The sequence below is a fragment of the Cricetulus griseus genome, chromosome 2 (assembly GCF_003668045.3).
Source record: "Cricetulus griseus strain 17A/GY chromosome 2, alternate assembly CriGri-PICRH-1.0, whole genome shotgun sequence".
Taxonomy (NCBI): Eukaryota; Metazoa; Chordata; class Mammalia; order Rodentia; family Cricetidae; genus Cricetulus; species Cricetulus griseus.
Window position 1 is genome coordinate 120,818,371 of NC_048595.1, and position 22,719 is coordinate 120,841,089.

Below are 22,719 nucleotides of genomic sequence, written 5' to 3' on the forward strand. Positions count from 1 at the left end.
TCCTGCCCCACACTCTCAAGGAACTAGAATTACAGAACTGGGCTGCAGTCTGGCTTTGAGTTGATTTAAGATATGTGACTCAAGTAAAACTTCTGGAAGCTGAATTAGACAGGAGAGAAACAGAGATGAGAAGAGGGCTGAGACTTGAGCCTTAGGAGCTAGAAAATTCAGAGGGTTCACTCATAAGAAACTTCAGTGATTTTGCATGGAAATGTAGGTGTATTGGTGAGGAGGCCAAGAGAAGAGGACTTCCTACAGAGGCCAGGTGGCCACCAAGTCACATGCTGCTGGAAGCTCCTGTGGGATAAGGTCAGAAAATGGACCATCAGATTTGGAAAAATCAACTCCTTGTTGATGGATGGGTAAGAAATGAAATGTTTCACTGGCTGTACCTGTGGCTGGGCAGAGGGATCTTGGTTCAGTGTGAGATGACCTGAATTGAAGATTTATGTTGCAAGTGAGACAGTGGTTTGCAGGTATGCACCTCAAAGAAGCTTTGATGTTTCTCTTTTGTAAAAGAAGTCTAGACAGTACTAGTGTGTTTGTAAGTACCTGATGAGAGGTCTGTCTGGGGGGAGTAAATTGTTCTTATAAAGGATAGGAAGAAATTACAAAGACCCTAGCAGCATCTTTCAGTGAATTAAATGTGATAAACAAAGGTGGGCCATGAGTGGAAGAGGAAAGGGAGGATGTGAGTCACAGTGTGAGTTGATTTGATGATGAGCAGTGTTGAAATTTTTTTTCTAATGAGATGGCTTTTAACAAACAGGATGAAGAGAGAGAGAGCCAAAAATGATGAAAAAAGACACTGGGAAAAATACAAAGTCAATAAAATCTTGGAGAATAAGGAATAGGGAGAGTGTGGAGTGGCAGTAGAAGTCTTAACCTTCCACTACTCACACAAACTTGATTTAATATCTAGAGTATACTATATCTTATTTGTGAGCATTGTGTTTATTTATACATATCTTAATTGACATATAGTATTAATACATATTTGTGTAGTATAGTGTGCCATTTCAATCAACATAACAGTTTTAACGATCAAATCAGGACACTAATATAAATGTCACTTGAGACACACGGTTTTATTTTTTTACACTGAGAACATTCAAAAGCCTTTGTATTGGCTATATTGAAATACTTTATTAATAAGCTAGCTGTATTATCTATCTATAGCATATTAGAACTCTCCTCAGACCTAATATACCCATATCTTATTTATAACATTTTAACATGAAAATACAACTTTCCAACTTGTTTATAAGTTATGCAAAGGGGGAGTCTGATGCATATACTACTTTGAATCTTCTCTCAGTTCACAACTTAGTGTCCTGTGAATAAGGTACCACATATATATTCATGAAATTGAATACTCAAGGTTGAATTGTACATTATGCACAAAACAAACATTTCACTGTAGCCCTTTAACAGATGTTCATAGATGCTGCTGTCTTTCCTTTACATTGACCCAACCCAGTAGATCCTGGTTCTGTGATTCAGGAGAAGTCAACTTCCCAGCCATGTAGACCTCACTTCTGTTCCTCAAATCTGCTCTCTTGCTAGAGTGGTCTCTTGCTAATCTGATCACTCACTATGTGAGTGTTTTGTTGCTAAACTTTCTTTTTCCTTTGTTAAAAAAGCAACAGGTAAGTTCCATTTCCACAAATTTTGGTATTCAACTTCATCTACATCAATAACTTCTAACCCCCAGTGTTATGGTAGCAACAGACATAGACATAAAAAAGGTCACTAATTTTTAATACACTCAAGTTTCAATGAGATCAGTGTACCTAGGAGATTATTATATGTAAAGAATAGTATTTTCAAACATATACTTATAATCTGACATTAATAATAAAAATATACTTTTAGGGAAACAACTACAGGCACATAGCTCCACTCCACTTGTAAATCTGCCCTTTAATAAGGCGCACAGGTAATGATTTGCAAGCCACCCAGACTCAATCAGCATGCTAGACAGTAAGAAAGGTTTATAAATAAGGTCATCTAATCATGCTAAAAGAACCCCTTAAGAAATATATGATACTGCTTTGATTTTTGTTCATTAACAATATACAACACACAGACTTGTACAACCAGTTTCTAGGCAGAAAACATGTTTACTGTGAGGAAAGCTGAGCTCTGTTTAATGGAGGTTGGCACTTCCATGTGACAGTATAATTTCTGATTACATGATCACGATATGCTCAGTAATCCAGTGATACTCTGTATGGTGTTCACCCTCTGTAGGCTTCTGATCCATGACTGGAAGGACAACAGGGGTAACAACAGAGTATTCAAACCAGTGATCCATATCTGCCTCAAGAGTCATACGCAGAGAATTGTTTCTTGGGGAAAACACTTCTTAGTGAGTTACATGCTTTACTACTGAAGTAAGATGCAAGCTCAGGAAGGCATTTTGAATAAGAGAATAAAAAAAAACAGAAGAGAAATTTAGATACAACATGCCTTGTGTGTTATAAAGCTATTATGTTCTTTGAATACCTACCAAAGAGTTACTATCCATTCAATCCTATCATATATTTAGCCAAAATCAATTTTTAAAATTTACAATGTGCTTTTGCTGACATGTAGAAATGGATAGCAACTATAACTGAGAAGGCTCTTATTGACAGAATTGACCTTATTGACCAGAAGAGTATTAGTCCCCAGATAAGGACTTCTGAGCATGTTTGTATGAATGCTGCCAGGTATTGCATGACTTTTCTGAGGAGAGGAGAACAAACATCTGTATACCTACCCAAGGTTCCTTAGCAACCGGTGAGGTTTGTGAGGTTCCTTACAGGAGTATGGATGAAGGGTGGCACCATCCCAGCATCCATGACTACTCTCGAAATCTGTACTTCTAGAGCTCCCTGACCAGTATGCATGCTGATGGTGCCATCTCCTCTATCCAGCAACTTCTTACTGCTTTTGTAACCGTCGGAAGAGGTTGGAGAATCTGTAATTTTTCCAAGCACGCCAGCCTTGAAAGTTGTATCAGCTTTATGAGTGTCTCAATTCCCAAGCTTTCTTCTTACTAAGGAACTCCAGGAGAGACACATGAAACAAATCAGACCATGCAGCCACACTATCGCAGAAAAGCAAAATATACTTTTTAAAAGCAAGGGACTCCAGAAAAGCAAAAAAGAAAAAATAAATTTTAAAAATAAGACCAATGTACTAGGGATATATACTGGTTCCACTGTCAGAGACCCCATAGACTGCCCAGGCCTTGCAACTGACAGCCATGTTCAGGGGTCCTAGTTTGGTCCTATGCTGGTTCCCCATCTGTTAGTCTGGGGTTCATGAGCTCTCCTTGCTCAGGTCAGCTGTTTCAGTGAGTTTTCCCAGCCTGGTTTTGACCCCTTTGCTCGTCACTCCTCCCTCTCTACAACTGGATTCCAGGAGTTGGCTCAGTGCATAGCTGTGAATCTCTGTTTCTGCTTCCATCAACTTCTGGATGAAGGCTCTAGGATGGCATTTAAGTAGTCAGTCATCAATCTTATTTAAGGGAAGGATATCTGGGATCCCATTTCCTATGGAGGGATACTCTCTCAGCCTAGATACGTGGGGGAGGGCCAAAGTCCTGCCCCAAATGTTCTAACAGACTTTGATGATCCCTCCTGGGAGGCCTCACCCTCCTTGAGGAGTGGATGGAGGGGTGCGATGGGGAGTTGGTGGGAGGAATGGGAGGATGGAAGGGAGAGAGAAATGGTATGTAAAATAAGATTGTTTTAATTTAAATAAAAATTAATTTTAAAAAAGAGCAATACCTGTCTTTTGTTGAAAGTTCAGAAACTAATAAAATAATTAAAGCAAATTGCTCATACATCTACCACTAAGAGATAACCAATGTTCTGATACATGGCCATGCTACACAGCATCAAAGGAAACCCAGACTGAAACCTGTCAGACATCTGCAGTACAAAGCAGTACATTTTGACAGACTACAAAGAGGTTAAAATGGGCAATGTCCTCATGAGCTCCTGTGATGGAGCTCACTGATGGAGCCACTGTTTTGTTAGTCTGAGGATCCTTTTGGAAATGCAGGACATAAGCACCCCCCACTCATGTCTTGCTCAGTTTTCTGGTCCACAGAGAAGTGAGCAGGCTGCCCTTCAGCTTCACCTGCACATACCTGCCACTATGAACTGGTCTGCTCTCACAGCTTCCTTCCCACTGCAGTAGACTACATCCCCAAAACTATGAACTGGAGTAACCCACTCTTCCCTCATGTAGCTTCCCTCAGGTATTCGATCACAGGGACAGGAAAAGATAATGCAATGTAATTCTTCAACAAGAGCCCAGTGGTCTGACGTTATCAGCACACATTGTCGAATACACTGAGCAGCTATTTGAAGTTAGCAATATTGGGGCTGAATTCTAACTGCTAGAGTCTCAAAGGACAGCCTCGTTATTATGATTCATTTCCTATTTCCTGGCCTGTTGTCACTTTCCCAGACAACATAATGACATTTTTTTTTCTTTTTTTTTTCTTTTGGACTTTTTTATCTTATTTTATTTTATTTTATTTTATTTTATTTTATTAGTTCTAGTTAGGGAACAAGCTTATTTCAAGTCCCTTCTCCCTCTCCCTCCCCTCACCCCCAACCCTCCTCCCCCACCCCCACCCCCACCCCATCCACCCACCACTCCCCAGGCAGGGTAGGGCCCTCAACGGGGGCTCTGCAAAGTCCACCAAGTCTTCCTATGCTGGTCCTGGGCCCTTCCCCATGTGTCCAGGGCCAGAGTGTAACCCTTCATGTGGGATGGGCTCTCAAAGTCCCTTCTTGCACCAGGGAAAAATACTAATCCACCACCAGAGGCTCCCTGGAGTGTAGAGGCCTCCTTATTGACATCCACAGGAACAGTTGACCTGAACAAGGGACAGCATATTGACCCCAGATGCTGTCAGGGAGGCCAGTACAAGACTGATCCAGACCCCTGAACATGGATGTCCATAATGACATTTTTTTTAATGACAGAATTAATACCCTTTGGGGTGTGTGTGTGTGTGTGCGTGTGTGTGCCAAAGTAAATGTATCCCAATGAATATATACCTTAATGATTTTCTGCAAAAAACCACGTTAGTTTCTTGCCTTGAATATCTTTCCTCTTGGTCCTCTCCCAACAGAAAACTCAGCAGTTTTTTTTTCTTCTTCTGTGCAAAACTTGTTAAACAAAAGTCAGATAATAGTGTACAGTCACTAGGCAAGACTTTCCCTACTTGTTTTTATATCTCCTCACCATGAAACAGATTCAGAAACCTTTGATACCATTTCCTCAACTAGGTCATATGATAGGTAGGAGTGTGTCAGCAGAAAAATGTATTAGTGAAAATTAAAAGGGCATTCATTTTCTGTAAAAATTGGTTTGTATCTAATAATCTCCTTAGCACTTTTTAAAAATTAGAAACAAGATTGTTTTACATATCAATCCCATTTCCCTCTCCCTCCCCTCCTCCCCTGCCACCTCCCTCCCCCAAATAAAACCCTATCTGTCACATATCCTTTCTGCTCCCCAGGGAGGGTGAGGCCTTCTATAGGGTGTCATCAGAGTCTATCATATCCTTTGTGATTGGGCCTAGGCCCACCCCCGTGTGTCTTGGCTCAGGGAGTATCCCTCTATGTGGAATGGGCTCCCAAAGTCCACACCTATGCAAGGGATAAGTACTGTACAGAAGGTCCCATAGATTTCCAAGGTCTCCTCACTGAAACCCACGTTCCTGGGCTCTGGATCAGTCCCATGCTGGTATCCCAGCTATCAGTCTGGTGACCAAGAGCTCCCCATTGTTCAGGTCAGCTGTTTCATGGGTTTCACCAGCCTGGTCTGTACCCCTTTGCTCTTCACTCGTCCTTCTCTGCAACTGGATTCCAGTTCAGTTCAGTGATTATTTGTGGGTGTCTGCTTCTACTTCCACCAGCTGCTGGATGAAGGCTATAAGATGGCATATAAGTCAGTCATCAATCTCATTAGCAGGGGAGGGCATTTAAGGTAGCGTCTACTCTGTTGCTTAGATTGTTAGTTGGTGTCAGCTTTGTAGATCTCCAGAAAAATATGGAAAGCTTCACGAATTTGCGTGTCATCCTTGCGCAGGGGCCATTCTAATCTCTGTTTCTTTCCAATTTTAGTGTATATGCTGCTGAAGCAAGCACTCCTTGGTACTATCTTAAGTTGACATATTTATTATTTTATTTTGTTTATGTATTGATTTATTTTTAAGACAAGGTTTAGTTATATAGCCCTTGTTGGCCTAGAACTCGCTAAGTTTCTTAGGATAGCCTTGAACCGGTGGTCAAGGACATCTGCCTCTTCAGAACTGTGATTCCACACATGAGCTATCATGGCCCATTGAAATCGGCACATTATTAAGCACTGAGAAATCACCTTCAATATTTCCCTTTTTTGTATAGTCTTAAGGACATTTCCCTGATGTCCTAAAAATAAGTGGAAGTAACCAAAGAAGTCTCTTGATAAGAGAATCTTTTGAAGTTCTCTTACCCAGCCTTTACTTGCTTAAGGCACTTTAATAGCAAAACAAGTAAATACCTTTACTAAGTTCCTTGAGTTAGAGAAATTTGATGCACAGGTAGATTTATTGACCACTTGTTCATTAATATTATTCTACTAGTAAAACACTACAATTTTGATGCAATAGGAAAAGAAATAGGATGTGACAATATTATAACCTATGTGAATGAAAGTTATCTTAGGCTAATCTAAATCTCCTCAGGCTGCCCCCACCAGGATGAGGAGCTGGTTATCTGCCATGGCCTAAGAGAGCTGTCAACCAGACCTCACAGGAACATGAACTGGGCCAAAAGTGTACTGATGGGGAATGTTCTTCTGTATATATGTTTGTCCTATTGATTGATGAATAAAACACTGATTGGCCAGGCAGGATGATGGTAGGACTAGGAGACAAAGAGGATTCTGGAAAGTATAGGCAGAGAGAAGTTGTCATGTGATCCCAGGAAGTGACATAGCTGGGCAGAATCAGGATATAAGCATAGACAAACAAAAAATTGCTCTCTTCTCTATGGAGATGCTGAGCAGTCACCATGTAGGACCTGAGAGGAATAATAGGTTTGGACACTTTCTATGGTAAGATAAGACCACATGGAAATACTTAGATTAATAGAAATGGGTTAATAATTAAGACAGAGCTAGCCAGTAATAAGTCCAAGGAAATGGCCAGCAGTTTCATAATTAATATAGCATCTGTGTGCTTCTTTGGGGCAGAGAAGGACAGCAGGACCTGCAAGGACAGAAAATGCATGCTTACAGTGTACCAAGTGATATTGGGCATAGGAGTCCATCTTGGTGCTGCCTCCAATCCTGATAGAAAAGGAGGGAGTGATACTCCAATTATGTATCTTAACAAAATCAAGTCCATAGCCAGGGACTCTTCCCAAATATGACAGTAATATAGACCCCCATATGATGTCCAGAAAGCAGTGGCCTGATGATACTGCATAAATGCTCCGCAAATAAACACTGCTTCAAGAGGCCCTGGTGTGTGATGACTCATTATTCCCTTTTGCTGTTCAATACCCACCTACATAGGTCCCATTAGAGCAGCAAACATTTTTAAGTGGGATTAGTATTAATCGAGAAATACTTCTGCCTGGTAGACCTCTTATCCTAATGCAGTTGTCATGGCAATGCACAATTTCTCACAATATTTTGCTAGATAATTTTCACTTGATTTTGTGTTTTTCTTTCCCATAAGTGTTCAGACTACATTCTAATGGACTCTGGAGAAGTAATCCTATGTCCTCTGGTTTCCATTTGGTTTTAGCAAATGAGAAGAGCCAGTAAGTTATGGAAGCAAGGCTTACAGTAAAGTTAGGCTGGTGGGCTGCTGATATCATATCATTGGTCTGAATGACTCATCCTCTCTTTACCTTCACTCTTGTTGTCTGCCATTATTGATGGCAGTTGGCTTCCTGTACCATCCTGTATAACCCTTTATATTACTTGCTTTTCTATTGTTAGGATAAAAACACCATTAGCAAAGCATCTTAGAAAAGAGTTTCTTTGACTTATGATTCCAGAGGGTTAGAGTTCATGATGGGATAGACAAAATAGCAATAGGTAGCAGACAGACACTGAGAGCTCACATGTTGAATCGCAAGTAGAAAAAAAAAAAACCTGGTAATGAGTGATGCATTTTAACTTCAAAACTCACCAACAGTGACATTTTTCCTCTAGCAAGTCTGTACCACCTAAAAGACCCCAAACAGCAAACTAACTTTGGATCAAGTATTCATGTGGGTGAGACTATGGGGCATGGTTCTCATTAAAACATTCATACTCTTCTAGATCATTTCACTGTCTTTTTATCATTGCCTTTGTAAATTATTAACTATGAAAATATCGGAACTGCATGTCCAGCTTTTCCCACTGACAACAGAATGAGAATTCTGACTAAAGAACATAACTAGACTGATAATTTCAGTAATATCTGGTGACAGACACTCTTCAAAATGACATTTTAACTACCCAAAGAATAAGCTTCTACTTTTTTATGTGAGCAATCCATATACATCCCACAAATTTCTTGAAAATTCAGATTTAAGATTTTGAAGCTTTTCTAAGATTACATGACTCAGATACAAGTATAATGAAATTTGTGGGAGAAGCTATGGATCTTTGTTTTTAATCATAGCTGTAAACAGCAATGCCTGCATATTGATTATAAGTATTAATTTTAGCAATGGGATAATGACTTTTGTTTATTTATTTTTAATGGTACAAATCTCAGCAATTAACATATGGATGGGTGTAGCTCCTTTGTAGAGTATCCACCTAGCAAGAAAGAGTCACCAGGAGGATCCCAGCACCCTATAGGAACAAAATTAATATAATATAAAGGCCTTTGTTCTCCATCATCCATGTCAGCTAGCACAATGTCAAGCAAACACACATGAGAAGGAACTTGTGAATGGTGAAGATGCTTGCATAATTAATTACTAATGCAGTTATCTGCACTTGCTCTGTAGCTCTGTATGTGGGCAGGCTATCTATAGCCACATTATCTCCAGAAAATGTGAGCTTTGTTGCCTTTTCTCATTACATAGTTTAAAATGAAACCCAGAGGGAAATTATACAGTAAATATTCCTTGTAAGAAAGGTCTGTAGCTTTGCTTGATTAGGTTTTCACTCACCTAACTGGAATCACAGTGATCTCTTGATGGTCTGATTACACCACTAATTAAGAGCCAGCTAGGCAAGAGAAGCAAAGGAGTGAAAAAATAGATTTGGATAACTGTTTAATAATGAACTCACCAACTCCATCCTCAATGGGTTTGGATCACAGAGCAGGATGGAGGAAGATATTATAAAGGAAAGCTGAGTTTCCAATTCTTTGAAGATATTGTATATCTATATTTATACAAAACCTTCCATTTATTCCTGTTTGAAGCTTTTAGGAAGAGAAAAATGCTGTGTGTGTGTGCATGTGTGTGTGTGTGTGTGTGTGTGTGTGTGTGTGTGTGTGTGTGTGTGTGTGTGTGTGTGTGTGGTTTGTAAGAAAGAGAAAAGAGAAGTAGGGATTTATCCAGCACCTAATGATAATATGTAATAAAATCAGGGCTTTAGGAAGGGGATAACAGTAAGCAGAAAAGAAAAGAGTAGGGGGAGGACACAGTTTTGCTGAGGTTCTACATAAAAATAAATGAGGACATCTGTCAAAGTAATCAGGAAGTAATGATATTGTCTATACAATCCTAATAATACAACCTCTAATAAAACCCCTTTAAAATCAAATATCGTGGGAACAGATGAGATAGTTCAGTGGGTAAACTGTTTGCAGCATAAATATAATAATCAGGGTTTGGACCCCAGCAAAATTAACTGTGGTTGCATGTATTTGTACTCCAGTGCTGGGGTTAGAAACAGACAGATTCTCAGGACTTGTTGGCCATCCAGCCTACCCAAAACAGTAAGATCCGTGTTCAGTGAGAGACACTGTGTCAAAAAATACATGAGCCACAGCAGAAGACACACATAGTTTATCTCTGACCTCCACATACACAGAAGTGTACCCTCCCTCTCAAGTGCATGCGTATGCATATCCCACACCCATAGACAAATTAAATACAGCACTAGATTCAAGCTTTTAAAATAACTAAGTTTATATGAAAGAATAAATTCTCTAAAATCTAGAAGACATACTTTTCTAAAATAGAGTAGTCGCCGGGCAGTGGTGGCGCTCACCTTTAATCCCAGCACTCGGGAGGCAGAGGCAGGTGGATCTCTGTGAGTTAGAGACTAGCCTGGTCTACAAGAGCTAGTTCCAGGACAGCCTCCAAAGCCACAGAGAAACCCTGTCTCGAAAAACCAAAAAATAAAAAATAAAAAAATAAAGTAGAGTAGTAGGGGGGACTTTCACTCTCTATCACTGTTCCCATCATTATTCTAGGTCTATAGCTCAGATCATCTAAGGATCTCATTTTTCATTGGTTAGTCTCCATTAAACAATGTTTACAAATATTGTCTAATTAATCTAATTAATTTTCATGAAAGTGTTCTTTTCTATCTCTCAAAATATTGCTGATTTCAAAACACATCTGCTAGTCTGTAATCAATAAATGTATTAAGTGTATTGGAATATACAGCAAAAACTTTGGATATAAAATTTGTAATAATAGAGTGACATAAAAGTGTCACTTTCTTGCCATAGTGGTTTGAATAAGAATGACTCCCATAGTCTTATATATTTGAATATTTAGTCATCGTGAAGTGGCAATGTTGGAAAGTATTAAAAGAATTAGGAGATATGGCCTTGTTGGAGAAAGTATGTCACTAGGAGTAGGCTTTGATGTTTCAAAAGCTTGTGCCAAGTCTTTTCTCTTTCTCTCCTCTCTCTCTCTCTCTCTCTCTCTCTCTCTCTCTCTCTCTCTCTCTCTCTCTCTCTCATCTATCTCCACCTGCAAATCACAATGTAGTTCTCAGCTACTTGTCCATTAGTATGTCAATATGAAGCCATGATTCCTGCCATGTCGATAATTGAGTAAACATCTGAAACTGTAACCAAATCCCCAATGAAATGCTTTCTCTTATCAGAGTTTCCTTAATCATGGTGTCTCTTCACAGCAATAGAGCACTAATACAGTCATCATCTGGAGAAATACATGCCAGTATGTTCACTGCTGCATTTTTACTTGCAGGTCAATGAAACATCTTTAGTCTTCCAAACACCATCCCAAACACAATGTACAGCTTTAAATAAGACTGAAAAAGTGAATTAGCAAGTGACTTCATTCAACCCTATGGATAACATGCCATGACTTTACACTAAAGACATTAAAAATACAAAGAGTTCTATTGGAGTCAGAACCTGTGGAGATTCTTCATAAACCCATCCAACTTTAGACAACCCATTGAATGTTTTTGCTAAAAGTATTTTAATTAAAAAATATCTTTCTGTACACATTTAATAAAAACAAAATAAAACCACTACAGCGTAGAACTCCAGCTCCAGGGGATTTTCTGCTTTCCTAGGGCACACACACACACACACGAACACACACACACACACACAAACACACACACACACACAGAGAGAGAGAGAGAGAGAGAGAGAGAGAGAGAGAGAGCATACACAGAGAGACACATAAGTATACAGTGAATAAAATAAATCTTAATCTTAAAGATATTTTAACCATATAGCGCATATACTCGTCACACAATAAAATACCCAAGGCAGAGAACTGTAGAAAGGATCAGGAGTGTCAGCTCAAAGTAGTATGAATGAGTGAAAAATGGCTCTGTCCCCACCTCCCTGGCAAGCAGCTTTAATTAATGTTTAATTCACTCACTTCCTATGAAGTAAATCCTTTTTATTGAAAATGGATTTTTCTCTCATACAATACATCCTGACCACAGTTTCCCCTCCCTCCACTTCTCCTAGCTCCCCCTCTACCTCACATCTGCTCAAGATCTACTCCCCATCTTCGCCCTTTGAGAAAAAAGCAGGCATCCAGGACACAACAGCCAGGCATGTCCAAACAAAATACAGTAAGATAAGGCAAAAGTCCTCACATCAAGGACAGAAGAAGCAACCCAAGAGCAGGCAAAAGAGTCAAAGACACACCCATTCCCACAGTTAGGAGTCCCACAAAAACACCAAGCTAATGGCAATAGTATATAAACAAAGGACCTGGTGCAGTCCCCTTCATGTCCTTTGCTTGCCACTTCAATGTCTGTGAGCCATATGTTCCCAGCTTAATTGATTCAGTAGGCCATATTCTCCTGGTATCCTCTATCCCCTCTTAATCCTACAATCTTTCCTAGTCTTCAATGGGATTCCTAGTCCTTCAAGGGGATGGACAGGATGGAGATTCCAATTTAGACCCTCTCTGCACATAATATCTGGCAGCATCCTCTCCCATCTGCTGACAGAGGAAGGCTCTCTAATGACTACTGGACAATGTGCCTCTCTAGGAATATAGCAGAATATCAATAGGAATCATTTTATTTATTTTTTTAAAGACCAGTCATGTTTGTAATCAGACATTGGTTGGACATTTCCACAAATTGTGCACCATGATTTTCCTAGCACAATTTGCAGGACAGATTGTAGGTCAAAGGTTGTGTGGGTAGGTTGATGACCACAGTTCTCTTTTGGTAACTAGCCAAGAATCTTCCTGTGCCAAAGAAACTACAGTTTAGGGGGAAAGGCACCATGCAAGTAGCAGCGCAAGTTCTCCATGTCCAATGAGTTGTATGGATATTGTCCTCAGCAATGGGGATCAACCGTCAATTTGATGAAAGTACCCCTCTGTTCTAGCATCAGCCTGGGTTGTTTGAGGATCTTCATGGGATACTTTCAGCCAAAAACTCAACCTAATGCAACCCAGTCCTGCCACGGGGAGCCTTGCCTGGCTACAAAAGATGGTCAGTTAAGATTCCATATCCCTCCTTACTAGGAGTCCTCGTTAAGATCACCCTAATAGATTTCAGTAAGTTCTCACTGCACGGGGTTCCTGTGCCCCCATTCTAGCCATCTCCCCCTGAGATCTCTCCATACATCCCATCTCCCACACATACCTGATCCCTCCTGTTCCTGTACCCACTTTCCCATAGTCAACCCATATCTATTCTATTTCCCTTCCCACTGGAGATCCATATGTGCCCCTAGAGCTCTCCTCTTTACCTAGCTCCTCTGGGTCTATGGATTGTAGTTTGGATATCATTCAATTAATACTATGAATTCAGTTAGTGAATTCTCTAAGTGAATGCATACCATGTTTGTCTTTCTGGGTCTGAGGTACCTTACTTGGGAAGGTTTTTTTCAGTCCCTTCAATTTGTCTACAAATTTCCTGGTGTCCTTGTTTTTAACAGCTAATATTCCACTGTGTACATGTAACACATTTTAGTTTTCCTTCCTTGGTAGAGGGACATCTAGGTTATTTTCAGATCTTAGCAATTATGAAAAAAGCTGTTATGAACATAGTTGAGCAAGTGTCCTTGAGGTATGACTGAGCATCCTTTGGGTATGTGCCCAAGAGTTGTATAACTGGGTCTTGAGGTAGAGCAATTCCAAACTTTATTGATTTCCATAGTGGCTGCACAAGTTCCTACAATGGAGGAGTATTTCTCTTCCTCACCAGCATTAGCTATCACTTATGTTATTGACCTTATGTTATTGGGTTAGCTTGTGGATGCACTTGAGGCAAGTTGGAGAACATTGGGTTGAAGATACCTATAAGTCCTCTGCAAAGTGATACTCAGTAATAGTGAGATGGTATCACCTTGATCTCAGAGAAGAGGGCAGAAGGGAGACAGATTTCTGGGAGCTATCAAATCACAGTTAGCAACTAGTAATTAAAATATGGGCATGGAATAAGACAGGTAACCTAGGTGGAACTATAAGGGCATCATAGGTATGATAAGCAGTGAAAAATGGCCCTGGATCTCAGCCAACATTCCTTATAAAGCAAAGCTACATCTTCACAATTCATGGGGTGGAGAGTGCTATAGCCTAACAGTTAGGTCAAGTTAGAGTATAAGCTGGAGTAACTTGAAGAGGCAGGAGTTGGTCTCCAGTGCTGCATTGCCTAGCAATCTTCATGGAAGCATAGCCAGTGGTTAGTCTTGTGAGATTTCCTCATGGCTCTCCATGATGACCCTACAGAACTAACTGCTCCCTGGTGGGCCAGCTGTGAAAATGTGTTTATTCCCTTATCTTCTGCTTTCCTGAATTTGTGCCTCATAGTGAGCATATTTTGACTCTCATATCTTCTAAAGTTTAGTCTTTCCAGACAGCCATTTGGAGAACATAAAATTTCCCTGGATCCAGTCTAAGGGGGCCAGGGAGCTAGGGGTTGCAGTGTTCTCCTGCCAGTGGGCATGATGAAGGCTGTGCTCAGTTGGTAGCTCCTGGTAGAAGAGAAGGTGGCAGTAATGTGAACAGAACATTCATGACAACATCTTCTAATTGCAACTAATAGAGTTCCTGAGAGCAAGAACTCCTTCCAGAAAGGCATTCTTCCTAACTTTCCGCCATTACCACCACAATAGCAATCAAAGGGAAAAAACCATAGTGACACCAGGGAAGATGGTTTTATGTTGGTCATCTCTGAGAGTTAAGGAAAATAAAATAGAGATGCTTTGCACAACTGATTACATACAGCATGCTGAGCACAGATACTGAATTCTACACTTCTGAATATCACTACTTAAGGGCCTACATACACCAGGTGTATGTCAGACGGTTGCCTGTGGTCAGACATCTGTCTTTGCTTGGCTTATTTGTCTCATTCACCTGGAAGAGGTGAAAATGGAAGTCATTATCAATGTTGGTGACACATTTCTGACATGTTTTCAAGTATACTATAAACACCACTGGAGTTGTTATAAAAGTAACACATCATTTTATATTGACCAAAGCATTATTTACTTTACATAAAAATGTAAAGCTACACTTCAAGAAATTTTGCGACAGGAATACTTTAATCTTTTACATGAATAATAAATGAACATTTCAAATTTAAACATACCTTCATTTGAATATAATTTTAATTGCCCACCAGTTCCTGGGAAAAATAAGAAAAGATAACATTTTCCAAATGAAAAGCAATGAATTTGCTACATGTATTTTCCCTTCAGGAGAAACAGGCTTTCCAAAATATTTTTGAGATTATGATTACATCATTTCCCACTCCTTTCTTCCTTCTAAACCTCCCCCAATTACACCCCCACTCAGACTTGTTCTTCATTGTCTGTAGTTATTTGTCTAGAACTGGGGCCTCATGAGTTTGCACCCATCCATATTAGCACATCTACTGGCATCATTCTTCCCAAACTCCTGTTTAGGCAGCCATGTTGGTGAGGTTTATGTGGGTGTAGCTTCTTTGACAGTTGGAAGAGGCACAATCCTACAGAAAACTCCCTGCCACTCTGGCTCAGACATTTTTTTTCCTTTTTTTCAGAATAACATTCTCTGATTTTTTCCTTCTAATTCATGACTGAATTGTTATTCAAATTTTATATTCGTATATGCATGATGAAGGCGTTCTACAGCTTTTTAAAAAGCACCTCTTTATGGTCTGAACTGCTTAAGAGAAACACCCAAGGAATCAGAGTAGGAACAGTTGCCACCTCTCATAGTGCAATTTGCATAATTCTGTAGTAATAATTCTCTTTAATCTTATTAGGCAATAATCGCCCAGAGAGGTGTGGGAGCGTTATGTCTTAGTCTATTGAGGCTGATGTAGGAAAATACCATGAACTGGGAGACTTACGTAGAGAAGGCATTTATTTCTCATAGCCACGGTGGTTGGGAAGTCCACCAAGATATAACTAGGTCAAATGACTTCCCAAAGGCCCCACCTCCAAAACTATCATCAGGATGGGGTTTGAGATTTCAACATATAAATTTGGACTACAAGGGGAAAGAGGCCCAAATATTCAGACTGGCAACTTGGGAGGCATATGTTTGACACCTTTTATGGCAGGTCAATATTGTCATTTAATGCTTTACAATTATTTTCATATCTAAAAGATAATGTTGCCAAGTCTCAAAATTAATAAGAAAATTATTTCCCATTTAAAATATAGACAAAGCCAAATTAGCAGTCTAGTGGAGGCATAATAAAAACATTTTTCAAACACAGATCTTCTGAAAATTATCATACACAGTCACACACACTGACAAGGAGGAGGTTTGAGGAGGTTTGTAACACCAAATAATCAAGAAGTCAAGAGAAATAGGAAGCAGAAGCTGTCAAACAGGAGGTAAATAACAGGAATCTTCACAGATGCAGAGAAATGAGATGTCAGGATTATTGCTATGCATGGGCATGATCCAAATGGGAAAAGGATGAAAGAACATGGTCTAGCAAAGCAAGTATGTTATATCCAACTCTGTAACTCAGACACACTCCAAAAAAGCAAGATGCTAGTGCTTGGAGTAGGAAAAGACAATTAGTATCCCTATAAGAGGTTACAGAGACAAAGGTCTGATGACCAGACATCTGTTTGTAGATTCTATAAGGGTGTGGCAGAATGAGCCTAAGAGGGGGACTCCTCTTCATCCACTTCAAGACCAAGCCCTGCCTCTGACATATTTTACATAGAGATGACTGAATGGGAGGATGTCAGTAGAACCCAGGAAACATAATAAGAGAGAGAACAAGTGGGGGAGGGAAGGATGGTAAGCAGAAGAGCTGAGGAGAAATGATAACACTAAGAATGTTAGAAAGGCCACATGGAAGTGTGTGTGTGTGTGTGTGTGTGTGTGTGTGTGTGTGTGTGTGTGTGTGTCTGGAATGGTAACACTAAAAATGTTTGAAAGGCCACATGAAAGTGTGTGTGTGTGTGTGTGTGTGTGTGTGTGTGTGTGTGTGTGTGTGTGTGTGTCTGGAATGATAACATTAAAAATGTTTGAAAGGCCACATGAAAATGTATATGTGTGTGTGTGTGTGTGTGTGTGTGTGTGTGTGTGTGTGTGAGAGAGAGAGAGAGAGAGAGGGGGGAGTGTGTGTGTGCATGTGTGTGGTGCTGGGGAATGATAACACTAAGAATGTTAGAAAGGCCACATAGAAATATATGTATGTGTGTGTGAGTGTGTGTGTGTGTGTGTGTGTGTGTGTGTGTGTGTGTGTGTCTGGAATGATAACACTAAAAATGTTTGAAAGGCCACATGAAAGTGTGTGTGTGTGTGTGTGTGTGTGTGTGTGTGTGTGTGTAGAGAGAGAGAGAGAGAGAGAGGGGAGTGTGTGTGTGCATGTGTGTGGTGCTGGGGAATGATAACACTAAGAATGTTAGAAAGGCCACATAGAAGTGTGTGTGTGTGTGTGTGTGTGTGTGTGTGTGTGTGTGTGTGTGTGTGTGTCCTCTTGCATTGTGTGTGGGAGATATATATGTGTGTTTATATGGAAGAATTTAATTCAAGTTACCCTAAATAGGAAATAATGTTCTTCTCAAAAGCAGATGGTTGAATACAAGGCCAGCAGGGGGTCCAAAACCAACCCTCCACACATACCCCTATTCACCTTGTCCCAAAAAGTAATGATTGCATATATATCCAATTGGGAAACCGTGAGTTTTGTTAAGGGACATGGGTGAGAGGTTACTGATAGAAGTAGAAATAACTCAAAGCCAGCTACATGAGCACAGCTCTCCACATCATGGATGACAGCTCACACAAGCTGGAAACTGAGCACACTGTACAGTAGGGCAGCTAGCTCAACATGTTGGAGAATATTCTTTCCATTTTCCAGGTAGCTTAGTTGACCTGAGACCTCTCCAGGCAGTTCAGCTGGTCTCTGCTTCTTTGAGGTTTCTTGGCTGACTTGTCTGAGAGTGAAGCTCCATAGTCTTAACTGTTATAATCTTGAGGAGGGAGGGACCAAGTGAATCTGGTCAGTTTCAGAAACTTTCTTAAGGTATTTGAATTGCTTGTTCCCTGTCTTAGCAAAGCTTCCCTGTAGGATGGAACACTTCACCCCTGCTTAGAACATCCTGTTGATTTACCTCCTCTAAATAGCTTATCCTAAAATGTCCTTTCTTTCGCTTTCCTTTTATAATATTTGTTTTAAGTAATTTTCCTTCATGATGGAAGACTTTAATCTTAGGAGAAACTGCTACACAATGATTGCAATCGGAAATTGATGGTAAGACCCTGTTGCTGAAGACACCATACACTTTGGTCATGGGACATGGGAAAATGAAGATTTTACTGACCATGATGTTCCCTCTCTGCTGGTTAGTGCTTGTAGTACCAGAGGGTTCTATGTAGGATACAGAGGAAGAAGAATCCTCAGCAGTGTTACCCGTCTCTGAACTCCGAGAACTGCCATATTGACTGCCATGGCAAGATATGTCTATAGGTACAGTTGTGACAGAAACGTAATGGGTATAACCCAATGCTTTTGAGTGGATAAGATCCGTTCCACATGCATAAATGTATGCCTGATACTGTGTATCTGGCTATCTCACTAGGAAACTGTGGCTGGGAAGCTAGTAGGCCCCAAGGATGAAGCTACTACTACTACTACTACTATTTTGCTAAATTTATATAGTATCAAACTGCCCTCTAAATTCTCATTTCATTAGAACAGTACCTAGTTCTAATGTCAACCGTAAGAATTAGGACATTGAGCCAGGCGTTAGTGGTGCACGCCTTTAATCCCAGCACTCGGCAGGGGATCTCTGTGAGTTTGAGGCCAGCCTGGTCTCCAGAGCAATTTCCATGATAGGCTCCAAAGCTACACAGAGAAACCGTGTCTCAAAAAACAAAAACAAAAAACAAAACAAAACAAAAAATAATTGGGACATAGGCATTTAAACTGGAAAATAATTGTAGTGGTTTCTGAAAACCCAAAGACTGTGATTTCATATATCATGCAATATTCAGCAAATTAAAAGAATGAAAAACAGTTGCATAAAATTATGAAATCCTGTTTGGAGTTCTTTTGTAGCTTTTAGCAATGAATGTCACAGTGGCCTCACTTTTAGCAATGGCCTCACTTTATAGACTATAATTATATATTTGTTATATGTTTCTAAAACCAGAAATTTTTTTCCATTTTTAATCATTTTTATTAGAAAGAAAATTTTTTTACATGTCAATCCCAGGTCCCTCTCCCTTCCCTCCTCCCCTGCCCCCACAACTAACACCCTACCTATCCCATACCCTTTCTGCTCCCCAAGGGGTGAGGCCTTCCATAGGAGGGTCTTCAAAGTCTGCCATATTGTTTAGAATATGGCCTAGGCCAATACACTTGTGTATAGGCTCAGGGAGTATCCCTCCATGTGGGATGGGCTCCCAAAGTCCATTCGTTCAGCCTTCTAATTTGTGACTTTGAATGGGTGCATTTGTGTTTTCTCCATGTCTAGGTCCAGTCATCCCATAGTCCCCTTACTAAGGAGAATCCTCATTCTCCCAACATTTCTGCAGGTTCGCCTCCATCCTTTCTTCTTATTTTTAAGGGAAGCCTGTGTTTGTGCTCTGCAATTCTAAGGTTGCCTCCAGCTAAGACTGTTCAGGGGAGATAAAGAAACCAATAAACAAGACAAGAAAAAAGAAGTGACTGGTAAATCCACATGTTAGCAAATCATTGAAGATTTTATTAAAAATCCGTTTGTGTGAAATGAATCCCTTTAAAATAAAAAGTTCTTCTGTGTTTTCTAAATTCAAACTTTAGAAAGATCAATTTCCAGTAAATGAGGCTGTGTTAGTTACTTCCTGTTTACAAATGACTTCAGTTTAGCTATGCTGTTTGCACTGAAAAACAAACAAAAAAAAAACAATAGCTGAACAATTTCAACTTTTGTATTATTTGAACATCAGATTCTATGTGGAACTTTTTTTTCAAAGTAGCTACCAAAGCATATTTCAAATTTGCTGTTATTTGTTAGCTTATCTGGACAATCTTGTAAATATTTCATAAGCACACAATGAATCCACTCAAAATGTCAGAATCTATTAGAAATTGCAATAATGCATGATTACATTTATTCAATAATATTCACTTGAGTGGATTGGCTAGTCAATATTCTACACTTAATTACATCCATTTGGATCCATTTTACATAGTACTATACAAAAGGCAAATTACATCCTGCTGGAAGCCTGCTGCCAATGTCTATAACAGGAAACCAGATTCTTGCAAATACAGTCACTTTTTGTCATCTTTCATATTCAAAGTGAATTCTGCCACTGCTATTAATTTCTCCTATAACTACAAATCGGAAAAAAATAGACTAAGACTGTATGACTTACCCTGTGTGTTATCAATCCCAGAGCATCAAGAAGGCAGTCATTGTCTTACTCATTGTTTTACTGTCTGAACCTTAAGTGCTATTGAGTACAAATCATGATTGCTAAATTGTGAAATCCATGGCATCCTGTAAAATTTGCCTTGGTGACAACTTAGCAGAAAGAATCCTAACCTGGGGTTTGTGGCCCTTTGAGCAAAAGCAAACAGCTTTTGTTCCATCCTGAGTAACCTTGCTGTGGAAAGTGGGAATAAAATTACCTGTCCTGTGTTCTCTATAAACACCAAGTGGAGCATACAAGGAAAGCTCTATACACATCCACATGACAAATATCACACAAGGGAAAGCAATAGCTGCAAATAGTCAGACCTCTGTATTTACCCCTGCACTCTATGTATCTCTGTTTCTATCGAGTTTTTAATCATTTGCACCAATTAGGGCAGCTGAGGCATGAAACATCCTAAACACTTCTGTTTAGTTTTGGAATTGCTCACAAACCTTGAAATCACACCCTGAAGGTTTAACACTATCTACAACCTGGCTTTAGGGAAAACGTATGACCATCTTAGTTTTCTCAATCCATGGAGATGCTTTCTCAGCCCTCTGTCAACTACAAGAGCAGCATTAAAAACACAGCATTCTATCCCTCAGTAAAAATTCAATTTTCTAATAAGGGCTCAGTATCCAATTCTTCATTTCCCTTTGGAAATGGTTATTTTGATTACCTGTTTACAGAAATTAATTTAGTTTATCATTGAGAAATTGTGCAGTTGTTGTTCATAATTAACATTGACCACTGCCCATTATATACTATATAAATGAGGCTTATTCATTCGTATGTTATGTCTCACTTTTGAATAAATATCATACCATGAAGATATTGAGTATTTAAAATAAGTACAGAATTTATGGCTTCCCTTGCACTTGGTGATTTATCATTGATGAAACATGGGTTTTAAAATACTGTTGAAATAATTTATTTGTTTCCTAGCATGTGTATTTGTTGGTTTGGTTAATAATTTCATCCCCTGTTTATCAGTTGGTTGGAAAACTGCTCCTGTACCTTTAGGAAGTGAAGTATTGCCTTCTCATTTCTCTCTCTGATGCCTGCAGGCTACACTGTAATTCTCATCTGTCCTACTTTGCTCTGGACATATTTTTTTAAGTGACAGAATGTTCTGCATATTTACACAGCAGTATATATCTGGAGTGTAGAGATTATTCAAGGCCATTAAAATAGAGCCGTGATGAGGAGGAAGGCATGACAAGATTGAGAGAGAGGTCCAATCCAGTGGAAGCGCATGTCTGAGTGCCTTCTTTCATATGGAAAGCCATCATTTCTCATGCTTCATGTCCACTTCAGTCAGTAATTATTTTTATCTCCATAGAATTTCTTTGCTGCTATCTTGACTATCCTAAGAACACAAAGCTAAATTAGTACCACAGACCATAGGTGACCTCAAGGACACTTGTTCCACTTCATTTTCATGTCCTACCACGCTGGCTTCCAAAAGTGATTTACTCAAATCTGGCTCTTGCATTCCCAGAGAAACAACAATCTATTCTATAAAGATCCACCTTCATTCAGTTTCTTATATTGAGAAGAGTGGGAATGAGGGAGCCTTTCGTTCAGAGATCAGCTCTGGCTCTTGCCAATTTTAAGATTATTATGTAATAATAATATGTAATATATGTTTTCTTGGCTGGGCGTTGGTGGCACACGCCTTTAATCCCAGCACTCGGGAGGCAGAGGCAGAAGGATCTCTGTGAGTTCGAGACCAGCCTGGTCTACAAGAGCTAGTTCCAGGACAGCCTCCAAAGCCACAGAGAAACCCTGTCTCAAAAAACAAAAACAAAACAAACAAACAAACAAAAAACCAATAGATACAGTTAAGATGTGACATTAGTAGATTATTATAACTTCTTGTAATTCACCTTTATGATTGTTAATTATAGATAATTTACACTGTTAATGTTTTAATCCTCTTTTAGACTAAAAGGGGAATTGTAGGGTGATATGCTGGCACAGGTGACGATGACCACGAACACTTGGGCATGGTCAGAGTGACGTAGCAAAGCTTTAAATATCAGGGACGCACACATGAATGCTCTCTTTTTTCCCTCTCCTGCCTGGTTGAACATGACTGGCTCCATGGCATGAGTACTTTCTTAATAAACTATCTGTGGCCAATCAAAAAAAAAATGTTATCTTGAAGGGGTGTTTTCTTGTTTGTTTAATAGATTGTGAGAGATAGGCTCAGAATGCCTCTGCTTTTAATGTCATCATAACAGAAAAGGAGGTATGGATAAAAAGCTTCTATAGCATGGTCCATTCCACAAAATGGAGGTAACCAGCCAGCATTCTGTCTCTTCTAGTCCTATCAGATATGTTTGCAGTGTTCTCCTCAGGGGAGAAGGAGAGATTTGTCTACACATTATGCTGCTTCCTCCCTGGCTAGCTGAACAGCTCAGTGGAAGGC

General features: G+C 39.7%; 1 protein-coding gene and 1 non-coding gene across 2 annotated transcripts in view; one reads left to right on the plus strand and one right to left on the minus strand.

Annotated features, from left to right (window-relative positions):
- Positions 1-22,719, plus strand: part of Nkain3 (sodium/potassium transporting ATPase interacting 3) — a 358,162-nt gene that overhangs the window by 72,083 nt on the left and 263,360 nt on the right. The window lies entirely within an intron of this gene.
- LOC113834462 lies at positions 6,058-6,161 on the minus strand. Its single transcript, XR_003482969.1, has one exon. It is a non-coding gene; the product is annotated as a U6 spliceosomal RNA (small nuclear RNA).